Genomic DNA, 27,757 nt, shown 5'->3' on the forward strand with positions numbered 1-27,757 from the left:
GTCTGATCAGGAGCTGGCTGATTAGTTTGGATGGCAAGTATCAAGTTGCTATAAAGGTCTGTATTTCTTTTTGACTTGATCTAATGAGCCCCTCCTGTTTCCATACGCGGATGCCCACTTCCTCTTTGCCAGATGAGACTTTCTGTCCACAATGGCTGCATGTGTCCCGGTGTTATATCCAACAATGTCACTAACAGATGTTCAGTTCCCACAGGTCTGTATTCAGTGAGCTAATAATAAATAATCGCTGACTGCTATGAAACTGATATACACTCACCTAAAGGATTATTAGGAACACCATACTAATACCGTATTTGACCCTATCCAATCAATATGGGCCAACATTATTAAAGAATGCTTCCAGCACCATGTTGAATCAATGCCACAAAGAATGAAGGCAGTTCTGAAGGCGAAAGGGGTCTCCCACACCATTACACCCCCACCACCACCAGCCTGCCCAGTGGTAACAAGGCATGACTGATCCATGTTCTCTGAACTAAAGATTAGAGTCCATAGAAGATGCCCCCCGGAACCTTCAAGATGTGAAGACAGTTTGTGCGGAAGAATGGGCAAAAATCACAGCTGAGAAATGTGTGTGACTAGTTTCTTCACACAGGAGGCGTCTTGAAGCTGTCATTACCAACCAAGGCTTTTCTACTAAGTATTAAATAAATTGCAGCAAGTGTGTTCAATACTTTTTTCCCTGTGTCATTTCACTTTATTACACACAACTTAATTTATGGACACAACTTATTTGTTTTGATATCTTTGTATGTGTGGACAACTTGGGTTGTTACTGACATCTGGTGAAAATGTCATGCCGATAGCTCCATCAGAAATGTCTTTTATTGAGAAAAATGTTGACGCGTTAAATACTTATTTTCGTATATGCACGTTGCAAAGGTCCAGCTCCTAAGAGCCAAGCTTCCCTGTGCCATGTGATGCAGTGTGGAGAGAACTTTGGCAATTTACAGGTCATATGAAATTTTACAACCTGGAAGCTGAGCAAATGCCAGCTTGTTTTGGTAGTAATATAATTTTATTGTCAAAGGAAAACGAGCAATAGATTTTGCAGTTTTGAAACAATGTTTTTTATGAACACTATGTACAAGACAGAGAGTCTGCAGCTACACTAGCGGCTCTGTGAGGCTGTATTTATGCACAGCAATGCTTAGAAGGTAGACCGTTGACCATGTTCACCATATTAGTTTAGTGTAAGCATGCTAACATCTGCAAATTAGCACTAAACACAAAATGATGGAATCTCACTACTTTTGCAAGTATTTATGGTAGTCATAGAGCAAAGTATTGAGCAAATAAAAATGTTCACCCAATCATGGCGCTAGATGAAAAGTTAAGGGGTCACCAAAATAATTATGCTTACATCCTGATGGGTACGTGAATGTGTGTACCAAATTTTGTGGTATCCAATCATTTTTTTAGACATTTTACTCAAAACCAGAAATGTCATCTGTGGTGGCGGTAGAAGAAAAGTCAGGGGATGACACTTCGGTCTGCTGGTGGCACTAAATGAAAGCATAGGTTCAGCAAAGTCATTAAAGTTCATCCTCTGGGCAATATGAATATCTGCCAATTTTCATGAAATAGTTGCTGAGATATTAAAAAAAAATAAAAAAACTCAACCTCATGATAGAGTTCAAAGAAAAGTCAGAGAATCACCAAAGTAATCATGTTTCATCATCTGGGGACCATGAACGTCAGTACCAAATTTGCAAAATTCATCCAATTGTTGCCATTGCTGTCCCTACAGTGTGCTGCTGGTGTGGCTAAAACGGCCAAATCCAAAGAAATCCTAGCTCTTGTGTGTGCTAGATGCACTATGGGACATAACCTACATCCAGGCGAGCGTCTGTGACCAGTGAGACACTCACTACCTTATTAGAGTTGTTTACATTTTAACTTCTGAAATCATTTTTCACATGTTAACTGCTTGGTGTGAGCAGTTGGCCCCAAAGCTCATTTGTATAATGAGCTTAGCTACAGCTTTTTTTGTTGTTGCTTTGATGTTGCCCTAAAGCTGAAAAAAAAATAAAAAATAAAACACAGAAAAGTGGTGAAAAGGGATACATAGTGAAGAGTTATGGCTCATACCTTGTTATCACATTTTACCTTGAGATTCAGTACCTATGTTGACCCATTTCACCCAACTCCAAGCGGCGAATCCGTCTCCATCATTATTTTTTTTAAGACATGACAGAATTGTTATAAGCAGTGTGACTGTGCTTCAGTCCCTCATGATGTCCCACGGCTTGCTCTTTTCTCACCACACCATCATCACACCCAGCAGTCTTTTTCTTCACAAAGAAAGACCCACTGAAATAAAAACAGCCCCCTTCGGACCCAGCGGGGCCATGTCTGCATCCTTGGCTGGCTTCCTGCCTGTGGAGTGGTGGGTTGACATTAGGGTGAGAGGAGCCAGCTCCAGCAGGAGCCACAGATCCCGGACTAGAGGAGGGAGGGAGTGACTCAGAGCAGAGAGGATGAGTCAGGCGTCATGTGCTGAATTGGCACTCAACGGCCTCAATGTCCTGAATGGTTTCTGTTAGCACAATGACATGCACTATTATGGTCAAAATCAGCTACCTTTTGTTAGTGTACTCAGGCGCGGTCAAAGCAGTTGGCAATGTGGCTTAGCCTTGATTATGTTGGCCATTTATGGAAATCCTTTTTTATCATCTACAGTGAGATGCAACAATGTATGATTTTTTATTTTTTTTTATGTTTTCCAATGGCAGAAAATGCCCCCGTTATTTAATCAATAAAGTATTGAGTTCAGTGAGCCACTTCGGGAGGCCACTGTTGACCTCAGTTTCTGGGGTGGGAGATGATTATTCTCTGTGATTGAGTAGCTTTTTTCATTTACTTTTGGGTACATTGAAAAATCAAAAGTGATACTATATCTTTATGAGTAGGATAATCTATTATTCAACCCCTGTTTAGGTGATTTGAAATAATTCATACTGTATTATCTGATATGATTCTCAGTTGAGTTTCCAAACAGGACATGAAGGTCAGATATTATTCAGCTGGAGAACATCTTCCCTGCAGCTGGTGTCTTGGTTGTCATCTGTGGTTTGCTTAAAGATACTTAAGCGGGACGGACACTTGCTGTAAAGAAGGAAATGAGTTCTTATGAAAAGAAAAGGGATTTGACAGGAGACAGATAAGACAAGTTCGAAAAGAAATGATTATAGGTTTTGTTGAAGCACAGTCGGAGCAAAGCATGTTGTTGGCACGACAATGGGCAAAATACAATATGGAGAAATGGTTTGTGAGATACAGAGTGATGTGGGACATGATGTTTTGCTGATTTGCTCTTTAGATTGAGACTCTGTAACGTCTGTCAGATTTTCTTCCTTCCATAGTGGGGAAAAATACTATAAATATTTTTTTTTATATTCCATCATTAGGGACAATGTCCTTTTTTCCAACTCTGTTTCTGATGTGAGTCACTGTAAACTTCATTGTGTCTGTTCCAATGGACCCTGACTCATACCGCCCCGTCACTTTCTCCGATTTTATATGGTGGGGTGTCTTTGCCGTATGTGACTTGCTTGCATTAGCAGCCTTTTGAACTGTGAGTGACTGTGACGCTAACACTGTTTGTGACAACTTTTCAGGCACATGTTTCTACGAGCAACTTTCCTGCTGCCAGTGTTACAGCTCTGTTTAGTTTTCTTGAAATTCAAAGTGTTGGATATGGATTATTTTTTAAAAGGGCCGTGACACATTTGATGATAAAATATTTGTTGTTTTTTGGTTTTTTTCTGGTAGCTATTAAGCAAAACACTGTCATATTACATACTTTCAAAGAAATTCAGCTTTTGTCTCATGCATATTGACCTACTTTATTTCCCTCTCATTCAGTTATTCCAAAGTGATTTGGTCATGCAGACAAAAATATGCGTGGGCACTGGGAGAGCTGCTCTAGCGTGCAAAAGTAGAGTTCTTCAAATGAGCAATTTCCAAAGGGGGTTAGTTTCATTGTTTCCTCTATATTCATCTTCTACTCCCTCCTTAAATCATCTGTAAAGACAAACCTCCTGCAGGTGAGGGGTGAAGTTAAATTATTATAATTTGTTGAGGTGGAGAATAAGTGAATTGCTCTTTATAAAAAGCAAAAGTGTGGGCACCCGGATAGCTCAATTGGTAGAGTGAGCGCCCATGTATAGAGGTTTACTCCTCGGTGCAGGGGGCCGGGGTTCGACTCCGACCTGCGGCCCTTTGCTGCATGTCATTCCCCCTCTCTCTCCTCTTTCATTTATTCAGCTATCCTGTGAATAAAGGCCTAAAACTACCCAAAATATAATCACAAAAAAAAAATGCAAAAGCGGAAAATGCGAGTCACCCTTCCTCTTCCTTCATCCATCATTCACTCCATCTCCCTCAGCCCTGGAAAAATCCTTGGCCTCAGTGCCCGGGACTGGGGCAGGGAGGAGGAGTAAATAATGCTTGGAATGTGTGAAAAACGTGAGTCATTCCCACATGTCAACCTCTAGCTCAGCTCCTCTTCCTCTTCCCACATGTATGTTGCCTTCAGGATCTCCTCATAAGCTCTTTTATCCATGTTCTCAAGTTCTAAATGTCCAAGCAAACTAGTGTTGCTGCTGCCTGAAACATGCATTGTTCGCTTTACTGGATTTTTAGTATAGGAAAATACTCTCCAGAGAATTAAAGCTTACACAAACTGGGTGTGACCTGAAGTCTCTCTTACATCAATTGCAAAGCGTTAACATCAATACATTGATGATACATAGGCTGTTGCTATCCTAAGATAAATATTATCCTGAGAGTAGTAGAAAAAAAAGGATAATTTTACAGTTACACTTACCACTTACCTGTTTTTCACTTTGCTTTTAATTATGATAAGAATATTTCCAACAGCACCTGAAGGCAGCAGGAGTGGAGGGGATTTCCTCTCCAAAAGTCATTAGCCCTTATGAGAAGCATGGTGTCAATAAAAGGCAAACTGACTGCTCTCAGCGCTTTTCAATAACTGCAACATGCACACACACTCTGTGGCTTTGTACTGCACATCTGTTTGCTTCCTCCTGATGTCAGCTGTCTTTTCCATACAAACACGGATTTGAATAATTAGAACTACTTGAAATCACATTTGCTTTGAAGTGTGGTCTCATAATGTATCAGCAGTGAATGTGGCATTTCTTTTCGGGCATTTATGGAAAGAACACTGTGATGAAGAAATGTCACAGCAACACAAAGTACTGTATCTAGCCAAGAATAGAATAGAAATGCGTAGGAAGTGAGCTGCAGTGCAATTAAACTGACAAGGTCATTGACAGTGATGGACGTAGTATTCAAATCCTTTACTTGAGTAAAAATATCAATACCACAATGTATAATAAAAAACATTATAATATATAAATATTCTATAAGTAGGCTAAAAGTCCCACAATTTCTTAAGTATTAGCAGCAAAATGTACTTTCAATATCAAATACTTGTTATGCAGAATTGCCCCTTTCGGAGTGTTATTTCCATAATGTTTCAGATATTATTACTACTGACACATTTTTTTACACAAGACTGAAGCAGGACAAGGTAGAGCTTACTACTCTTACTACTACTGGCTGGTGTAATCTAAAGCTGCATCATATTGCATAAATGTAACATGTGTCTTTATCTGCAAAATAACTACAGCTGTCAAATAAATGTAAATTAAACGTAAAACGTTTCCCTCTGATATTTTCTGGAGGAGAAGTATAAAGTAACACCACATGAACAACATTGCACTTAGGTAAATGGCCACTGGAAATTGAACACTACTGACTATAAAAGATGCCTTGTTATCATTTGTATAAAGCTATGATATATGAAATCATAGTGCAGATCACGTTTTCAAAAACGTAGGCCTACTTCCATGACTAATTAAATGTGGAATTATTTTCTCTGCAGACAGTTTGGCTTGTCAAAAAAAAAAACATGAGAGTGAAAGTGAATTCTTGACTTTGCACAGTAGTTTCACTTCTTTCATTTAAATGATGCAAACGTACGGGACCCCCCAGGGGTCCTTGTGGAGGGGGGGGGGGTTCCAATGGGTCCCCAGCAAAAGGGAGAATTTAGGCTATTTTCACTATCATTTCATCCATAAGTCACACAATGACAGATTGTATGACTATTTTGGTCACGATACACTGGTATTTCGAACTTTTTCACATCCAATCACTTTCATGAATCGCTGCAGAAAATGCAATTTACGATATTGCAAACTATTATTTCATAAAGTGACAAAATACTTTTGTTTTATTACAAATGCAGAACAAACAGTTTGAATCTCTTGACTGGATTTCCACATTTGTAGCCTACAGACGGGTTTGTTGTGTCTTGTAAATTGCGCGTTCACGCGGTTCCCCTGGCCTTCCCAGTATCCTAGTGCGCTCGCTCCCGCTCCAGGCTGGTGGAAAAAACTGCAGCGGCTGTTACCGGAGCCACGCAGAGAGGAGCTGTGTGCGAGAAATCACTGGCACTGGCAAGAGTTGAGCTACACACACTCGGATTTTCGTTGTTCTTGCCGAGGACGACGTTGTCAAAACCTGGATTTATGGCTGCCAAGAAGTGGTAGTATCGGTGGGAACATATCCGGCGTCTGAAAGGTATGGAAAAGTTAGCTACGGGTTCCTTTTTCCCAAAAAGAAAGTGTCTCAGCCACAAGTATTTTCAGTTTCCTTCGGCTGCCAAGTTCCAGTTTGTACAGCAGGGGAATGTCGTGTCTTTTACGAATAAGCTAACGGTTCTGTGAGTATATAACACTTAATATAATAACACTTAATGCAGTTCAGGGACGCGAAGACAGCGGAGAAGTTTGCTAGCCGTTGTTACGTTTTCACTGTATTGCGTGATAATGCTAATTAACGTAACGTTACCGACTGCGTGCAGACTTCGTAACGTTGCAGCATAACTAACGTTAGCTGCTGCTGTTATTACTTGACTGAGGGCTAAAATACTGGGGAACAGCTTAGTTTGTTCAGACGGTTGATGCTGCTCGTGTTTAGCGTACACCTGGTTTGGAAAGGAGCCCATAAAAAAAGACAACTTCTCAATGTTTACAAAATGGGATAGGCAGCGTTTAACTTACTGCTGCCGACCAAACAGGGGTCCAGGGACCACCACGGGTTTTTTTTTTTTATTTTTTAGAGGGAACCAGAGGGAGATGGTTTTATTTGAGAGATATTCCACCGCCCCAAATGTTAATAGGCTATATAAGGTAATGCATAGGGGTGAGTGGAGTGTAAAAATGGTATTTTACTGTTGCACGCATTGTCAATGCCACTGCTGTACCAAGTTATATGCAACAACAACAACAAAGGAAAAGGAATTACTTTCATCACACTGTCACCAAGTGGGAGTCTGTGGTGTAACACGTGCATTATACTAATTTGTCAAATAAAGAAACAAAAAGCCTCATGATTGGAGTTAGTGGAAAATAATTTCCTTGAATTTCCCCTACCCTACAAGTCATTATGTGTAGTGGATCGCCCTGTCTTGTCCTCCTATTCCATCAAAAACCTGTCTTTAACCTATGGTTCCTAACATTTAGCTGACCCAGGTGCGACCCATTTTTTATTTTATTTTTTTCTTCAAAAAAACTGATCACCCACATTAATCCCCACGTCAAGCCTTTTACACAATACTCCAGTGGGACATGTGTTTGTGTATTACATAAATGAGCTGCGGCTGTCTACATCACACCAGGCTTTGATGATCGTAATACTTTTTTTTTAATCAGAATCACGTTTTAACATTATTTTCTCTCTGGCCCTGGAAATCAAAAGGGAGACTGAAATTATAGCTTCCAGCATTCAATAGCATACAAAATATACCACTATCAGTATTATGTTTTAAAAATGGAGATTTGAGCAAGTAGGCACTGACATGTGATGACAGAAATTAGATTTTTAATGCAGGCCTGTAAATGAGCAAATTGGAGGGTGAAGGAGTGACATGGGCATTTTTTTTAACCATACATTGTCAACATGTATGGTCTCAGGTGAGTTCTGAACCCTTTAGAGACTATTTGATCTGACAGACAGCTGCTTATGGTTCAAGAATAAATCATATTATGTTGCCCGTTTTAATGGTAAGTCATAAAATGTAGTCTTGGTTCATTATTCTAAGGTAGCAGTGGCACCAGATCGCATGCAAGAACAGCATTAAAAAAATATTTTTTTTGTTGTCCAGAAGAGGAGTGTGTTTTCAGGTCATTGCGAAAAATTGTAGAAAAACCACAACAGTATCCCACTCCAGAAATCCATATCAGTCAAATCTGAGATGCATTTCTGTTGAAATCCATAATATCTTTTTATTCTTATGCAATAACAAGAACAAGACACCCTTCTGTAAATGTGAAGAATGTGTTTGTGAAAGTGAAACATTCTTCAGTTTCAGTGTCACAAGTTCAGGCCAGTGAAAGTTGAAGGACATCACCGCTCGAAACCTCAGCCCATTTTAAACCGATACTGGGCTTTTGACAAATGAGATCTTCTTTGTGCGTTCACATGGGACTGTAGTTGTCAATTCTTGTTTTTACTTGCTCCTTGCTGTTGTTTGGCTCGCTCCTCGTGAGTTGTCGGCGTCAACAGAGGCAGTCGTCTCTGACATGGTTACTTCTTCACCTGTTTAAAACGGAGGGGGGAGGCTGATTTGCAGAGATTTCAGATTTGCCTTCTGATAAGTGCCCTGCGGATGCCTGTTCCCAAAGTACGTGGGACAAATATTTGCTGGATTGTTTCCTACATTTCTGAATTGCGAACATACCTGACATTCTTTGTGGGGAGCAACAGGACGATAGTGTTTAGTGCTGATCTGATTGTTCTATTTCACAGGGCTACAGAAGGTTTTTGTGATTCACACTGTCTTTGACCGACAGAGATAAAGTCTTGACAGTTGTAGGATATACGCCTAAATGATCAGAAGATTTCACGACTTCATGATTTGTTAGGCCTGTTTCATGGCAGCTGCTCAACAGTCACAAGTGTTTGATTTGCCTTTCACCTTTTGTGTTTGCGTATCACAGACATTCAGCTGTTGTATTGATCTATGCTTGTTACAGTGGTGTGTTAGAAGAGATGACAAATGTGACATAAATTACCCTTTTTAGTACAATAAGCTCTTTTTGTGTTAAAGGGATGTCACAGACGTCTCACTGGCCTCGAGGGATATCATGAAATGGTAGTGCAGTGAGACGTTCAAAATCAGTCCCTTCACATTGTGCATTAGGATGAAAGTTGTTTCTGTTGCCAGAAAGATCAATGACCCCAGAGCTTTACCTAATCTGAGGCTTATCTCTCTTTGTTCATCAAATAATATATCCATAGGCTACATTTTTAGGAAGCTTATGCCAGTTAGCAATAGAAAAAAACATTCTAATATTTGAATTTGGAATGATAAAGCAGAAACACTCTGCTTCTTAGCCTTTTGTATATTTAAAAATAATTAGCAAATCTGCCTTTTGAAAGCATTGGACACATTTAGTTATAATTTTGGCATTTAAGTAAAGCAGGTTATTGATTAATTTGATTCTAATAAGCCGTTGAAGGCATTGGTGTATACCACACCAAAGCCGGTCTACAGAAAGCCGTTCCACTCCCTATTCAGCCCCATTGTACTGATTATGTTTGCAGTTCAACCAGAGTTCCTCTGGGGGTGATCGCGGTCCAGTGCAGAATGAATGGGACCCTATGGAGCTAGACGGCTGATTGTCGTTGAGAAACCTCAGATTTGATTGTAGTTTTTGCAGGTTCAACATGGGTTATAGGTCGAAAGTTGAATGAACGAGTACTTATGTCCTTTGATTTTTTACAGAGTGAGTCGGTGTTGCCCATAACACGCTAGCATTCTGCTAATGAATGCTGATTGGTCAGTGAAGGACTGATTATGATCGGAGATCCCGCTTGACGGCATCCGAAGCAGAGCCTGAATGTCAGAGTGAATATTTCGGCTTGGTCTTTAAAACATCAGCAAACCTCTTTCTAGCATGTGTATTAACAGGGAGAGCCTTACCTGTCAGCTGTGTTGTCGATGCCTCGAGAGAAAAAGGAAGTGACTCAGAGCTTGCCGTGAAGCAGTATCTCTGGCCGTATATGTGTATGACGTCATTGACATTTTAAAAGGCTTTTTAGAACAAAAAAACGACTTTAAAAAAAATGTAACACCAAGTAGTGTGTATTTTCTTAGCCTCCACTTTCGAATGCAACATTCAAATTACTAGACAAAAAATTATATCCTGAGAAAAGTGGATTTTGAGGGGTATAGCTCCATAGAGCCCCATTAATTCTGCACTGGCCTGTGAGCGCCCCCTATATGGAACTCTGGAACTGCAACCAGTTCAGAAGCTGGAAGTAACGAAAGAGTGGAACTTCTTCCTATATTAGAAATTCTTTGACCATACGTAGGTCTATGCTGTTGAATCACTGTTTTTCTTTATATATCAAGTCATGGATTTCCAAGTAGCATTATTTTTCCCCTGAAGTATTATGCTAATTTGGTAGGAAACGGTTGAATTATGTATGAGTGCACACTTTAATCCATTTAAAAGTCGTGAAATGATGCACAGTCCCTCTCCATTGAGTTGCATTCATCTTTGCCTGAATTAAATTCCAAATGATTTTAATTGACCATTCGCAAAACCCCGCCCTCGAACGGTCCTCGTCCAATCCTAGCTCAGCAACTAAGGAGAAGGACCCCCGTCAAACATTGCGGTTTCAGCAAGATGGTGAAACGATGCGCCTATGGCACCTGCAGGTCTGAGACCAGGTACCCCAAAAGTTTAGAGGGAGGGGTCGTTTTTCCTTTCCAAAGCCCAAGACCCAAGTGGAAAGATGCCTACAGTGGATTAAGCAGTGTGGGAGACCTCACTCACAGCTAAATGCCTCGAAGATTAATAAGCATAGCTACATATGTCTGCTCCAAGGTAAGTAAAGCTAGTGAGCTAAGTTATATAAATTATCAATAAGTAGTTTAAGTAGCTAAGTACATAACAGTTACAATCTGTAAAACTGGACTTAAGTTAACAGTTGTGGTTCTATATAGCATTATTATCGAAAGTAGTAAAGTTAGAACATTAGATACTTTATTATTCCGTAGGAAATTCAGGCAGCTTGATAGCTGTTAGCCTGTCAAGCGCATGTTGCTATCGACACAGATAATTTAGCGAGAGGTTGACGGTCATTGAACATATCCCTCCACTGCATATTGCAGCCCTTTCTGTTGTGCCCTGGAGGATATGTCTGCTGCATTACTTCAAAACCAATCACTTATACCAATAGGTATGGAGCTCAATCCTGCCATGGCTATGTGTCTGGTTCTCAACTGTTTGACAGGCGTAGTAACAATAACTAGGGGGCGTGGCTTTTGCGAACGGTCAATTGTGATTGGTAGAAAACAAAAGAAGAGTCTTCCAGAAACGAGGGTAAATTCAGAACTCCAACATGTATGCCAATTTGAGTTGTCATCATACCTGATTAATACTGTATGTATGCTTATATTTTTTATTATTGCACAGGAGGGCCAATTGAGATAATTGTAACCTTGGAAGAAATGCAGTGTGCGCTTATCACAATTTCCAATGTGTTCCTTGGCCAATATGAATCTAACAAACATTTGTTTTGGAGATTTAGAGAATTCAGGGACATACATAATAGGTCATTTGTTGCTTGACATAATGCATGTGTATGTGTGTGTGCTCTGAAACAGATCTGTGAAGGAAACCATGACCCTTGACCTCTCCCCCTTGCCCTGAGCCAGGGCTTGAGCTAGGTAACAGGTGTGACCCAGAGGTTAAGGAGCGGACACGCCACACACGCACAAGCTATACGCAAGCACAAATACAACACAAAAAAAAAAAAAAACACAAACACACACACACACACACAAAAAAAAAAAAAAAAAAAAAAAAACAGACAGACCGACCGAAGTACAGAGTGTGGACTGGTAGCTGGAGAGATGCCAGTTCACCTCCTGGGCACTGCCAAGGTGCTGTTGAGCAAGGCACCGAACCCCCCCCCAACCGCTCAGGGCGCCTGTTCAGTAGTCACTCTGACATCTCTCCATTAGTTCATGTAAAGGACCTGAGCATGTGTGTATTTCAGGCCTGTGTGTAGTGTGTAATAAGTGTGTAAATTGTAATTTCCCCACTGGGGATCAATAAAGAGTATACATTAAATAAAGTATTAGTTGCATTAGAACAGTATTTTTACACTAGATGCAAATCTTATTACTATAGTTTGGAAATTTGATACATTTTTACACTGATATGTGTGTGAAAGAACGTAGTAGAGCCTACATATTTTTTGGAACTAATCAACCAGGAAAAACAAGCAGGCAAGAAACCAGACCAAGTGTTAATGTTGATGCATAATGGATAATGTTGAATTACTATTCCTTATTGCATGGCCGGTTTTTGGATTAGTGCATATGTAATTATGTAGGCCAACTTAAAAAAAAAAGAAAAAGGAAACCCAACAACAACGAAGCATTTGAATACTGTTTTGGACATTGATTACCATGGCAACAGTCAGAGCTCCAAAGCATTCGGCTCTGCCCTATTAAACATGTATATTTAGTGATATTGGTAATTAGGTTTCAAGGTCTAACGTTCAGCAACCCACAAGCGTAACTGTACCTTTCCAAACTGTGATCTTCAACACAAAGTTCAGTACCATTCCATTTTTTTCCAAATGTCACACTCTTTGTGATAAACAACATTGTTCCCCTTTAACACCATCACAGATTTTGCCACGTAGTTGCCCCTTAGACAAAACACTCCAGGTTTTAGAAGGTCAGCGGAGCCTGATAAAGTGCAGTTTGGGCTGGAAGCCATGTCCAAAAACGTCAGCTCTGTCTGCAATCAGGGCAGAGCTGGAGCCCAATTGCGTTTTGTTTTGAAACTCTAGTCTTGATATAATTTGTGTTGGCAGCTCCAGGTCGTGGCCTATACCGAGTACATTTTGCAGCTATCAGGCAATAACATTGCACCCACCAAAAGCCAGTGTAGTGTCATTTGAGTCATCCAGGTAGGAAGATGTCAGAACAAATTAAAGTAATCCAGAAGTCACCCAAATGAACGGTGAAACATTTTGTTAGTTCCACACCAGTTGGGTAGATTAAAGGTTTGTTTTTATTACCAAAAGCCTGTTTTTTTTTATGAATTAGAAGCTGTATTTTTTAAATTGAAGTGCAATCTTTTCAGATGAATTTACTGTTTTTAAGTTCTTCACTTGATTTCGCACTTGTTGCATGTGACATAGGGCTTTGACTTTTGCCCAAAAATCATATTTGAAGTTCATTTGTTTATTAATATTAATATTCGAATATATTCAAATATTTATTAATAATATTTTGACCATTAAATGCTTTCAGTTTAAAAAAAATTAAAAGTCAGACCCTGGATTAAACACAAACGGTATGCTTTCGACAGGAAGTTCGGAGCTTTCACCGTAGCCTACGTAAGTGGTCTGATGTTTATTCTCGTGTGCTGGTGTGTGCGTCGAGCCAGTGTGTGTGGGCGGTGTTGCCAACTTAGCGACTTTTTTTTCACAAAAGCGACTAGCGACAAATCTGGCCCTGGGCCAGCCTGCTTTCTTTGAGAATTAGGGGGGAATGCAACGCTACCGAGCCACGGCCGAGAGACGTGTGTCGCCGCGACGTGTAGTTACATTTTGAAATGCGTGAAAAAGCCTCGGAATCTGAACTGAAAACGTTTACAAGCAAACGCATTTACAAAAATAATGCCCATAACAGGTTCGGAATATTAAGGGCTGCTATTGGTCAATATATTTGTTCCAATATCAAATATATTTTTAATATTCAAAGTTACATGACATATGTTATCCCAGGTCGGGTCAGAATTAATATGAGTCATTTTTGTATCCGTCTTCAATCTGCGGCTTGTAGCACGATGGCGGATGATAAAGGAGCAGATTTCTGTGCCGCCGTCATCTTAACTGTATATCAAGCCGGAAGGCATCTCCTCCTGCCTGGGTATTTGATATATGAGACAGCAGGGACAATCATCGAAGTCTTACCAGAACCCTTGTGTGTGCTCTGCTCATGTTTGTTTGTGTGTCTGTGTGACTATTTGTGTGCTCATGCACATGTTACGTGTTATGTGGTCAAACTTGCAGCTTTGCAAAGATTTGTTTCCATATAACCAGCGACATTTGATGTACAATATTACATAACATGTGAACATTTTACGACTAGGAGTTAGGTTTTATTTTTGGGATCGCCTTGTATGTGGTATAATAAAGTACAAAGTATATTAGTTAATAGTCAAGAGTTTTCATTACAATTGTCTGTTACCATGCCTTTGATTCACTGCTTCAAGAGAGCTAATACATTTCAAAACAGTTATAACTATGGCGTTATGTGCCTCATTCCTGAGCGAGTAATTGTATGTTTTGAGCACAGAACTATCTTTTGCAAGCACATTACATTGCATTTTGAACAGAAATGAACACTCGCAAAAAATTATTTTGTTTGAGCAAACAAAAACCTATTCCGTGCTCAATAAATGTATTTGCATGTTTGCTATTATGCATATTAATATGCAATAATAGCCCTCTCAAAAACTCTTTCTCTGCGCGCAGGTAGACGCTGCTGCGCTCCGGTCATGTCTCCCTCTCTCTCAACCTCTGCACTCTGTGCGCGCTCAACTCTAGACACACTCGCTCACATTTTCACAGTGTTGCAAGTGTGCCACAAAACCAACCAATCTGAGAATTAATGGTCAATTATGATTGGCTGTTCGTCTCCAATTAGATTGCAAGTAGCAGGAAACAAAAATCTAGGAGGAACAGTCTTTTTCAGTCAACACCTGTTGGTCAGACTACTGGTACAGCATATAGCCTACTGACTACAGTGGAGCTGTTCGACTAACATTACTGCAGACAACATGACTTGCAGACCAGGACATTGAAGATGGCGCCAGTGTGTGAGGCTTGCCGTCTGCTCAGTGTTTTTACTTTAATTGTATATATATTTTCTACATTTATCCATCACTGTTCATCCTCAATACTAGTTTATGACCGCTTTCAACTTTTGGACATCCGATATTCAGGTGAACAGCTACCAAAAAGTTGGCTGGGAGGTCCTGATTATTACTCAACCAAATGTTTGGGGAATGTACCTGCCTTCCTCCGCCGTTCTCCTTGTTCTCTACCGAGGAAACGTCGAAGTCGTCGGAGGCGTGGGAAGAGAGGTGGAGCTGCAGTAAGGCTGAAACTTAAGCTCACGCTCCAGCGGGCAGCCGATGGACGTCTGTTATCGCCGGTGGAACGTGGCTGGCATGTCTCGTGGCGTTCGCCGGAGCGAGTGTACCGAATGATTCATCCTACGTGGTCAGTCTCTGTGTCGCTGTGTCAACCTGAGCAAGTGCACTGGAGGTTATATGCTGCGTGGTCAAGTGGCTGCTGTCGACCTTCCACTGATGTTTCGCCTCGGATGCGACGCAGAAGGGTTAACTTTAACAATCTTCGACAGCTTCAAGTTCATCATCAGCCCAAACGGAGCCCAGAGCAGGTTTTATCTAAGATGGCTTTGATAAATGCCCGATCTCTGGTAAATAAGACTTTTATTTTAAATGATTTTGTTGCTTCCAATGACTTGGATATGTTATTAATTACTGAGACTTGGCTAAAACCTGGAGATCTGGCGCCTTTAACTGAACTGTTACCTCAGGACTATCTATTTTTAAACTCCCCTCGGTCTACGGGTCGGGGTGGAGGATTAGTTTCTGTTTTTAAAAACAAACTTTCTTGTCAGCCATTGCCTACCAATGCATTTAAAAGCTTTGAATTACAGTTATTTAGATTAAACGCTGAAAATGCGGTTGTGGTGGCACTTATATATCGCCCTCCGAAATACACAATAGAGTTTATTAGTGAGTTTGCTGAACTTTTAAGTGAACTTGTAACAAATAATGATAGACTTTTAATTCTTGGTGATTTTAATATTTATATCTGCTGTGGTACTGATTCTTTGTCAAAGGAATTTGTTAACCTGATGGAATCATTTGACCTTTATCAATGGGTTGATGGCCCATCTCATGTTCAGGGCCACACATTAGATCTGATTTTAACACATGGACTATCTGTCTCTGATATAATAATGAGTGAACTAAATTTCTCTGATCATAAGCCAATCATTTTCTCTATACCTCTGGTTCTTGAGTCAATTCCAATGTATAAGCCAGTTCATTGGTTTCGGTCTCTAAATCCAACTGCTATCTCTAACTTTTCTCACATGTATAAAAACATCTGTGATGGTGAAATTTTAGATTGTCATCTTCCTAATTTTGATTTGAATTAATATTTTAACTGTTTCAACTCTACTTGTTTAAGTATCCTAGACTCGGTTGCTCCTTTTAAACCTAGATGTTTAAAGAAAAAAATTGAGCCTTGGTTGAATGAGACTGTATTCAGTTTTAGACGGCTATGTAGACAGGCTGAACGAAGATGGAGAAAGCATAGACTTCAAGTTTATTATGTAGCACTGAGAGATGCTTTATCTAAATTTCAAAATGCAGTCAAGAAGGCAAAATGTCAATATTTTTCACAAATAACTGAAAAATATAGACAAAAGCCAAAATGACTATTTTCAACTATAAATTCTGCTCTAAATCCACCTACCAAAGCGTATCCAGTACCCTCCCACCTAAATGGCGATGACTTTCTTAGATTTTTTTCTAACAAAATTGAAAATCAAAGGCCAGGTACTGATGAATGTCAGAATAATAATGATATTGAAACCACTCCGTTTATGCTATCTTCATTCTCCACAGGTTTTTATGAATTTGAGGATGTTTCTATTTCCTATCTACAAGAAATAATCACTCATCTCAGGCCTACAATTTGCTCTTTGGACATTATCCCACCTAAAAGTTTAATAGAACTCTTTGATACACTAGGACACAGTTTACTTACTATTGTAAATAAATCAATTAGCCTAGGGATCTTTCCAGCTGCTCTCAAAAATGCCTTAGTATTTCCATCAATCAAGAAACCAGATCTCGATCCTTCTGATCTGAATAACTATAGGCCTATCTCTAATTTGCCTTTTATCTCAAAAATTTTAGAAAAAGTTGTATTAAATCAATTACACTCCTATTTAAGTGTACATTCTATATATGAGAAGTTTCAATCCGGCTTTCGGGCACTCCACAGTACTGAATCTGCACTGTTGAAGGTTTTTAATGACATCTATCTGACAACAGATGTTGGAGATTCCATGATTTTAATGCTATTAGATCTTAGCTCTGCTTTTGATATGGTGGACCATGATATTCTTTTGTCTAGACTCGAGCTCGATGTTGGTCTAAAGGGAACCGTTTTGAATTGGTTTAGTTCATACTTGACTGATCGAAAATGTTCTGTTAGTTTTGGCTCTACTACATCCTCTGCTGCTCATCTTCGCTGGGGGGTCCCTCAGGGCTCAATTCTGGCCCCTACGCTCTTTTCTCTTTATTTGCTCCCTTTGGGATCCATATTTAAAAAATACGATGTGTCGTTTCATTGCTATGCAGATGACATTCAGATTTATGTTCCCATTAAACGGGTAGGAAAAAACTCACCTGAGCATCTGTCGGCTTGTCTAGACGAAATAAAGAAGTGGATGTCTACAAATTTCTTAAAATTAAATGATAATAAAACGGAACTTATACTTTTTGGTCCTCCTAAAAGTAGCCTAAATCATATCCTTGAAGCGCTTACACTCTCTATACCTACAAATACTTGTGTGAAAAATCTTGGTGTTTCAATAGATAGTTCTTTGAAATTGGATAAACAAATTAACTCTGTTGTTAGTTCGTGTTTCTTTCATTTACGTATGCTGACTAAAGTTAAGCCGTTTTTATGTCCTCAAGCTTTTGAATGGGTGATACATGCATTTTTATCATCCCGACTGGACTACTGTAATGCTTTATATTACGGAATAAATTCTACAACTTTAACACGTCTTCAAACAGTCCAGAATGCGGCAGCGAGACTTTTAAAAGGCATTCGTAAATACGAACACATCACTCCAATTTTAGCTTCCCTTCACTGGTTGCCGGTTCGTTTTAGGGTCGATTTTTAAATTCTTTTATTTGTTTATAAATGTCTTAACAATCAAGCTCCCCTCTATTTATCGGAGCTCCTAGAGCAATACACTCCTTCCAGGGATCTTAGGTCAGGTACACAGAAACTTTTATCCATACCACGGTACAGGTTAAAACACAGAGGTTATCGTGCCTTTGCCATTGCTGGCCCGACACTATGGAATAGCTTGCCCTCTCATATTCGTTCTGCTTCTGACTTGTCAGTTTTCAAGTCACTCTTGAAAACACACTTTTATTCAATTGCTTTTAATAGTGTTTAATTTGTTTTTAATTTTTCTTATTTTGTCTGTCGTGTGATATTCTATTGCTCTGTAAAGCACATTGGTCAGCTTGTCTGTATAAATAGTGCTGTATAAATAAATTTTGACTTGACTTGATTACTGGATTAAAACACATTTCGGGTAAGTGTTTTGTATTATTGACTTAGCTATACCACAGAAATGTCTTAATATTTGTGTGTACTATAATGCTGTTGTTTTGTTTGACTCGTATCTCCTTGTGTGACTAACGTTAGTTTGACTCATCCTTCACAAGCAATCTAGCTAACTTAGCACACAGCCGACATGTCATCTGAACGGGCCTCGCAGCACTGTAGCTAAGTTAGGTCTCGCAATGCGAGACTGAACAGCTGTAGGCCTACATGTCACACTATAGCCACATGTAAGTAGTTTTTAATACTTTATTTACATAACCTTGTTTTATTAACCTGAATTCTGTTGATATATTTGCTTGCGAAGGAGCTATCCGTTGCTAACGCTAATTTATCTCAAAAGCAGAAACGTTAGCTAACTACTGCCAAGATATGGTTTCACTAGAGACCAGAGAGGTGTTGTAAGACTCGTCAAGTGTTGTCATGTGTTTGCACTGTGCATAGTATATCTTTATTTATTTTTAAAATGAAACTCATATCGTGGCAGTAACGTTAGTTAGCTACTGCTTTTTGACATAAATTAGCTAATGTTAGCGTTAGCAACGGATAGCTACTTTGCAAGCCAATAAAATATAGCCTTGGCAAACAGAATTAAGGTTAAAAAAACACGATAACTATGTAACTAGTATTACAAACTTCTTACATGTGGCTGTATTGTGACATTTTAAGTGTGTTCGGATGACATGTTGGATGCGTAGACTTTATCCATGCTGGGCTAAGGTTAGATTGCTGAAGGATGATGTTAGTCACACACACTTCAATTCAAACAACACAACGGTGTTATGATTAACACAACTATTAAGGCATGTCTGTAATATTCCGGTCGGTCAATAATATAAAATACTGTAGATCAGTGCTTTCTAACCTTTCTGGTCTGAGGTTCCCCCACAGCCCTGTCATATTAACTTGCATACCCCGCCCTATCAATTCCCAATGTGTTCACACTATTTATTATATTAAAGTGAATATTCTTACATTTTCATGCAATTGAACTGTAAACATTTAGGTTGGTTTGGACAGAAATTCTACGAGCTAGGCCTATTTGAAGTGTGGTTAATGTTTCAACTGTCATCCATTACTTTTAGCTAATCATCTTCAACTGTTAAGTCAGTAGGCCTACTTTTAGCTATTTATTTCTACCATTGATTACTTTGCTATATGTTTAAACTGTCTGCTGATATATTGTTTTAAATAAATCATAATTTCAATTATTATTTTGATTAGTAAATCTTTCCAAGTACCCCCTGGCAACAGCAGAAATACCCCTTGCTGGGGAATCGCTGCTACTTGCAATCTAATTGGAGACAAACAGCCAATCAGGATTGACCTATTCTCCGATTGTTTGGTTTTGTGGCACACTTGTAATGCTGTGAAAATGTGAGCGAGTGTGTCTAGAGTTGAGCGTGCACGGAGTGCAGAGGTTGAGAGCGAAGGAGACATGACCGGAGCGCAGCAGCGTCTACCTGCACGTTTTTTGTTTGCTCAAACAAAATTATTTTTTGCGAGTTTTCATTCCTGTTCAAAATGTAATGTAATGTGCTTGCAAAATATAGTTCTGGGTGCTCAAAACATACAGTTACTCGCTCAGTAATGAGGCTCATAACGCTATATATAACATATATATATATATATATAGTAATATTCTGTATAATATGTAAACATGAAAGTCAAGGCTAGGGTGCTGCTGATAAGCTATTAGCTGAGGTGGTGACCTGAGCTTGTCTAAATGAGCTCTTACCTGAGTTGAGGCAATAATGTAGTTATTCTGCATACAAAAAAAACTGGAATTAAATTAATCAAAAAGAAATACTAATTGCAGGTTTTAATTAATAAGTTAGAATGCATTATTCCAATAAGCCTCTGTGCCACAGCTCTTTTACTATGCATACATATGAGGACAATTAGCTTAGAGGACGACCTTAATGACTTAACGCTGGCTAAAAGCTGTATGCTGCTGCCCAACCCTTGTCAAACTTTGTCCTTTCACCAAAACGTGTGATTTAAAAGTGTCTCCCCTCCTCACAGGGCAGGCAGAGTTCAGCTATTCAGCATATCCTAAACTGACTTAATGGGCTGAAGTTGTCAGTGATTTATTGGTGTCAGATATTCTCCTTTTGAACTGAATAGTGGGTGTGGGATAGACCACTACCGTCATGATCATCATGCTCGTCCTGTGGGGTCCATAAAACAAAGACTGAACCAGAGCCAGTGATGATGTAAGACCTTTTCATTGTTGACGTCTTCCAGACCTCTCACCTGTCTCGCTGCTTGTGAAAACATTACGATGTCACGTTAAAGTCTATTTAATAGTTGATTGATGTGGTTCATGTAATGACGTTACATTAGCTGTTGCTTTTGGCCGTCGGTGGAAAGCCTAATGGAGGAAAAATGTGGCAGCATGTAGAAATTAATGTTCTTCCATTTTTGATGTTGAATGACCTGTTGGTGAGCTTCTGTCTCAGAACCCTTTAGGATTTCACCCTGGCTTGGATACCATCCCTCAGACATGGTTCCAACACCACTTGGGTTCAGTTTAAATATTTCTGAAGGAAAATTGTGAGTCTTTGCCATAGGCAAAGATAGCTCACTCATTTTATTTCAACTTCCCATAACCGTATTAATGAGAAGAGCCTTGACAAATTTGTGTTCTTTGCGCACAGATTTTTCACACACTCTATACACTCTGGCCTCAAGTAGACTCTCTGACCCTGAAACCAAAGGCTTCATTTGGAGATTCCTTCAAGAGTTTGTTCCAGCTGCGTCACATTCCAAACTCGATATGTTCTGTTATTTCTCAGGCTCCCACTTACTAACAGAGCAGTAGAATGGGGGGAAAAATGAGTGATGTTGTGGCTGTAGCCCCTCAACAGTATTCAGGGGATTCCAATGGCTTTTCACTAGAAAACTAAAGATTAGTAGTTTTAGAGAAGGCTGCTAACAGGTTTGGCAACTTAGTTTGCAAGAGTTAACCAGAGTAGCCAGTCAGTTACCCTCTTTGTGAAAAAACGATTACACACTAGCTAGGTCGAGGAGGCACAGTCTTTAATACATCTTGTTGAAAGCTTAATTATTTGTTTGAATTTGACTAAACCCAGCCTTGTTTCTTTAGTAATTGTCCATGTTATAAAAGTGATAAGCCCCTTTGAATAAAATATCACTTTCTGCAATATCACATATTCAACAAGCGAATTGTGAACATGTATTGTTAATATTGAGTTTCTCTGTAAAAGGTTAGTATGAGGTTAAATCATGGTAACTGCCCAGTGTCTAAACACATTTCCCACCTTTAGCACAAACTCAACTCGGCATTAAAACTTATCACAAAATTCTTGTGTCACAGCATTGTGGCTATCATATTAAAGTCTCTAGCCTATTGTTTTCAAATATCTGTGTATACTTGACCTTAAAAGTCTCAAACCAACAACCAGGACTGTATCATGCAATAGTTACTCCATGCGGCCTATTTCTTCTACCATTTAATTATTGTCTTTGAAGAAACTTTGCTACATTTTTTACTCTTGAACACTGAGAAGAATAATAGGTGCTTTCTGTATTACAATGAAATGTGGAAACTATCTGAATAAATTATTTTTTTTGAGAGTTTTGCAATCCTATCTCCTAATACATCCCTCCGTCTGAGAACTAACACAGCTTACAGCCTGAGGCTGGAAGGAGAGATGGCCAATAAAGACCTAACAATATGTGGTTGGAGATCAAAAACGCTGGATGAATCCAGGTTCCAATTTCATTTAGAGGCAAAATGCCTTCAGGCTCGGTCCCACAGTTCTGCATTTCTGGTGATTAAGTCTGTAAGTGAGTAAATCTGATAGGGGGCAAAGCAAATAACTCTGAAATACAAATAAAATTCACTGTCGACACTGAATAAAGTGCCATGCAGTCACATGCATATGAGCCCACCCAGCAATTGTGCAAATCTGCACGTGCACACTTTACATTTCTGACACTGTATCTCTGGAACTGGTGAAAAATATCCCCTGCATCAACAGTGTACACACAGTTAGGCTTTTGATCCAGGAGAGTGTTGGCACCAGTCTGGCCCAATGGCTACTGCTCTCTGGGATTTGCCTTGACTGAGGCCCCGTCCACACGTACCAAAACGATCTTTTTTTTACCCGTCTTCCCTGGATTCGTTTCAAGAATAGTTGCGTCCAAATGAATCCACTTGTAAATGACTCAATACGCTACTTCATATGCCAGGCCTATAGGCGGCGCTGTTTCTGCTACAGAAATTTACCAAAAAAAACGGAGAAGAGCATAGTCGCTTCCACTTCCCATCATAACATGACTAGCTAGATTATCATTTTCTCTTAATACATCCGTGGACTATAATGACTTTCACCACTGCTCATTTTATAAAGGCTGCCGCAAGAAAACGTGTCTTTGTTTACGTTGTATAATGTGCTGTTGGATTGCTTTTTATTTTGCATGATTGCAGCACGCTAGCAGCAAGCTAACGTTAGCGCGCTAACGTTCGCTAGCTCTAACATCGGCAGTCAAACAAACATCAATGATCCATGAATGATGTCTTTTTAATAATCTATACGTTTTTCTTGCAGTAGCCTTTCTACAATAAGCCGTGGTAAAAGTTACTATAATCCGTTCAAGGAGTTGATAAGCAGACAGATTAGCTAGCTAGTTGATAAGTTATCTACTTCCACTTTATAAACAGATAGCCATAGCAGCTAACGTTTACGTTATTTCTGCTGGAGCGGTCAGCTACTTTAGCGATGTTTAACGTTTGCTACATAACGTTAGCAATATATCTTGTGTAGAATCCAGAGGGAAGGGTCAGGGAGCAGAGTATTTAGATGAAGTGAGCTGGTTTGACCATGGAGATGGGACATGCTCGCTTAGCTTCACCGCAGTTGTGTGCGTCAGCGGGCGTGGGAGAGGGTGTAAAAGAGGGGTGTGGCGATGACATCATCGATACGGATCCGTATTTACCATCCATACGAAGCCAAACGAGAGCCGTTTTCAGATTTTTTCACCCTGAGATCTGGTTTCAAAAAAGTGCGTTTTCAGGCAGTGAGTTTGCAGGATTTGTCTGGACGGTCGGCCCAAACGATGCAAAACATGTGCGTTTGCACAAAAAAACGTTTCCGTGTGGACGGCCCCTAATAGTCTGACTATCAAAGACCCTGACGGACTTTTGCACTGCAGAAATGTCACCAAACAGGGAAACAAAAACTCTCCTGACAAAGTCTGTCCAGAGGTAAAAAAATGCCTTTCTCTGTAAGAACTTGGGTATGCTTTTATTGTGAATACATTTCTCGAATGCCTGTGATTCAGTTGTTATGTTGAAATTTGGATTAGAGATTTAAGTGGCGTGAATAAAAGAGCAAGTGTTACTTGATCTCTAACTTTTAAGTGCCTTGATACTGTGTCAAACTCCATGTATGGAAGGATCATTTCCCTTTAAGGATCAGTGGTGATCTATCTATTCAAGTATTTGTTTGAGTTAGTACAAAGATTCCGTGACTGGTTGTGGCTATAGTGAGGAAACACAATTGTGGCTTACTTAAAGGTCCCATGACATGGTGCTCTTTGGATGCTTTTATATAGACCTTAGTGGTCCCCTAATACTGTATCTGAAGTCTCTATCCCGAAATTCAGCTTTGGTGCAGAAATACAGCCACTAGAGCCAGTCCTACAATGAGCTTTCCTTAGTATGTGCCATTTCTGTGTCTGAAGCTATTGAGGAGGAGAGTGGGAGTGGCAAGGTGGATGGTGGGGATGTGGCCTTGACCGACTGCCACTTTTCTCGTTTGAAAGCCATGATGTCTCTCTCTCATGGGTTGGCCAAATTCTCTGGGTGGGCAAAGCAGAGAAAGGGGAGGTAACCTTGCTCCTTATGACCGCATAAGGAGAAGATTCCAAAACTGCTCATCTGAGCTTTCATTTTCTCAAAGTCAGAGCAGGATACCCAGGGCTCGGTTTACACCTATCACCATTTCTAGCGACTGGGGGACCATAGACCGGCTGGGGGAACTCATATTAATGTTAAAAAACCTCATAAAGTGAAATCTTCATGCCATGGGACCTTTAAATGGGTTGAGAGCACAGAGGGGTGCTTGCTTGCTTTTGGCCAAGTTTTGACCTCACTAACTCCCCTGGACTCAGCCTGCATCTTTAAATAACATGCTACGTGTTGTGCTGAAGTCTCTCAGACAAACCTTGCTGCTGTTGGACTTGTCTACCATGGTGAACCTGAGCTCTGCCTGCTGTTGGAGATTACAGGGCTGGATGGGGGCCACTTCCACGCATGCAATATTATCTCGTACAATAATCGGAAGCTTTTCAGGATGAAGTATGGTAGGTTTTTGGAGCTGGGTTGTGGTGAGTTTGCGTGTGTTTGTTGGCTATCAGAACGGTCATCAGGTACGCCGCTTAGTCTGCAGAAGGTTACATTATAAACTGAGAAAATAGATGTATTCTATTTTATGTGGTTCTTAAGCTGCATCTTGACAAAACTCAGTGGAATATAGAAGTCTCATAAATTACAGATGAGATGGATAGGGGTTGGTGGGTGTGGTGTTTTTCTCTCTACGAATCCACACTTATTAATTGCTCTTCCTGATACTGCAAATGTATAAAACATTTCCTCCACAGTTCTGAATGCCAATATGTCATCACGACTCACTTATTTCCATCCGAATGGGAAATTTAGGAATGCTTTGCTTTTTATCTCTTGCAGTAAGACCGCTTGTCTTTTTCTCGGCCGTTTCTAATCTTGTCCTAACTCACTGATCAACAGGGACGACTTTAATACCTCTGTGCATCAGCTTTGGCTTATTTGAGCTATTGGGAACATTGTGTTAAATGCTGAACTATAGAGAAATATACTACCAGTGTAGTGCAGTCTCCGCAGTCTAATCACAGTTTCATTACTATGTCACACTGCATAGACCATTAAGCAAAACGTGATGACATGAACCCCAATTCCTTCATCATACTGTAGGCCAATGTTGGCTATTATAGTATTGTGGCTACTATTGTGATAGCTGTAATCATTTGGATGTGGACAATGCAGTAATTAGGTCACCACCAACCGTGATAGGCAGTATGGCCAATATCTCAGTATTGATGAAGAATTATTTTCATAGTATCAGGATATCTAAAATCACATTTGTTGTTGCATTAAGCTGTAGAGTAAAGCTGGATTAATACCCGACACAAGGGCGTTTACAACTGTCCGCACCACCTCAACACTAGATGGATGTGCTGTACATGATCAGGCCATATCATGCTTTTAATTAAATTCCTCACAGTGTCTAAATTCTTTTATTCACTTCAGTAACACATCTTGATACTGTATGGATGAGAGAAACTTGTACATGAACTGATCAGTCCATTTTCACTGGCAAACAGAAGAACAATTATACCGTACAGTATTTGTCACTTAGCATTCCAAGGTGGTTATGACACTACACAACATTCCCACTGACAATGCATCCCCAGCATTCACCATCTCATCCCTTGTAAACAAACACCCACTGCCTGACCTTGCCCGACACAGCAAGACTCTTTTCCACAAATAATCCTGCCGGTGCTGCTCAATTTAAATTTGCAGACTCACCCCATTTCCAAGTCACCCAGCTGAGTGAGGGCACATCTCGAATTACCTGTTTAACTGCTGTCGCTGTGTCTCACACACACACACACACACACACACACACACACACACACACACACACACACACACACACACACACACACACATAGCCCATCCACGCTGTGATCTCATTAACAATATTGGTGCATGCTGAATCCCGCCTCGTTGTTTTGTGTGACATGCGTGACATGATCTGGATCACATGAAGATCGAAATGGCAAGAAAATAAATACTCCCATTCCTTCAGACCCTGGCCCACACTGGGCCCATACCACAGCTATATCAGGCTGACTGGGGCTCCTGGCTGCTGGTTCATAGGAGATGAGACAAGTGTGACTTGTCTGTCTAAGAATTGTGTGAAAGATAACATGAGGTAAGAAGGAACCCAAGTCCTTATTTGGACATTAAGAGTGAGTTTGTGGCTTTGGTGTTTGAACTGACTGCTTGCTTGTGGAACTATTGCGTGCCATGAGTGTGTCATTGTGATAGCAGGTGGGTGTCCTGCCCAGATATTGGCAAACAGCCAGTAGATCTGGGCCATGGAATGAGGAAGAGGAGGTGGAGGAGGATTTGGGAGCCCTATGATCCAGAGGACTGTTGACTGACAGGAACAGTGGCTGTGCACAAACTAGCCAATGAGTATGAGGCAAGCAAACAAGACCACAGCTGCACAAGCTCCAGCATTCAGTTCATTTTATATGTCTGGACTCAGTGCTGGGACAGCATATTGCAGTTTTTAAAGTGCAAATGTGATGTTTAAATATATGGATTGCTTTCTCCCTTGGTTTTTCCACTGGCACTGTAAAGGAGGAGTTTCAGTCAAAATGTTGAAAGTGTGGTTGTTTTCTTTGCTGAAGAACAAAAGATGTAAATGGAGAAATAGACGTGTATTTTTTCTGGCTTGCATATTTCTTCCTTGTGCCAGCAAATCGTCTTCCCTCTGGGCGATCGCTAGAGCAGAACACCTGCACCGACACGTGATGGGAACTCGGCAAAGATTTGCTTTGTTTCTATAGGGTCAGAAAAAGCAAGGTGGTGTTTTGGGGTGAAAAGAGGAGAGGACTGAAATAGGGAGGATGATACTATTTCTTACACTGTGAAACGTCCCCACTTGTGTTATCATACAGTATCTGTTTAATGTGCCATTGAGAATGTGAAACAGGTTCAGGTGTGGTGAAGTGTAACAGTAATCCAAGATCCAAAGCGTTTAAAGGTAAGGGTACTTTATTGTCACATACACATAGTACATTTAGCGAAATTCATTGTCTGCATTTAACCCATCCCTCAAGGGAGCAGCCGTTTACAGCGCCCGGAGACCAACTCCAGATCTGAGCCAGTGCCTTGATCAAGCACTGACTGGACATCCTAGTACATGTTTTGTTTTTTTGATGGTGGGGGAAACCGGAGCACCTGGAGGAAACCCATGCAAACATGGGGAGAACATAGAAAGGCCCGGAACGACCTGGATTCAAACCCAGAACCGTCTCGCTGTGAGGCCACAGTGCTAACCATTGGGCCACCATACTGCCCAAAGACGCTGTTCTTCGTACTTCGGGTAAATTG

At 40.2% G+C, this 27,757-nt stretch overlaps 1 protein-coding gene across 1 annotated transcript in view; it reads left to right on the forward strand.

The window, feature by feature from the left end:
• The first annotated feature begins 6,429 nt into the window (after positions 1-6,429).
• The window catches only part of peak1 (pseudopodium-enriched atypical kinase 1), a 124,964-nt gene continuing 103,636 nt past the window's right edge, over positions 6,430-27,757 (forward strand). The window contains 1 exon segment of the mRNA XM_039807986.1: positions 6,430-6,633. The gene's annotated coding sequence lies outside the window, so the exon portion shown is untranslated.

The sequence above is a fragment of the Perca fluviatilis genome, chromosome 8 (assembly GCF_010015445.1).
Source record: "Perca fluviatilis chromosome 8, GENO_Pfluv_1.0, whole genome shotgun sequence".
In the NCBI taxonomy this organism is placed as follows: Eukaryota; Metazoa; Chordata; class Actinopteri; order Perciformes; family Percidae; genus Perca; species Perca fluviatilis.